This window comes from Acyrthosiphon pisum, chromosome X (genome assembly GCF_005508785.2).
Source record: "Acyrthosiphon pisum isolate AL4f chromosome X, pea_aphid_22Mar2018_4r6ur, whole genome shotgun sequence".
Lineage (NCBI taxonomy): Eukaryota > Metazoa > Arthropoda > Insecta > Hemiptera > Aphididae > Acyrthosiphon > Acyrthosiphon pisum.
This window is the reverse complement of record NC_042493.1, coordinates 124,343,412-124,343,693: the sequence shown is the minus strand read 5'-3', so window position 1 is coordinate 124,343,693 and position 282 is coordinate 124,343,412.

Sequence of the window (282 nt, the reverse complement as noted above, 5' to 3'; positions counted from 1 at the left end):
CAAAAATTTTTTTCTCGCTACGCTCGAATTTGGTTTTTCTACTTGCCTATTTCAAAACTACATTCAGTATTATAAAAGTATTTCAATCACTATCTTGCTATTTCTTTTAACTTCTGTCTTCTAACACATTATATTAATATACTTCTATAAGTACTAATAGGTACCTGAAAAGTCTGAAAAATTTTGAAAAATTAAATTAGTAGGTATAGTTTAATAGTTGAAACAAACGAAAATATTAATAATTATACATTGTGTTTTAATGGTTTAGGTATAGTAGGTATA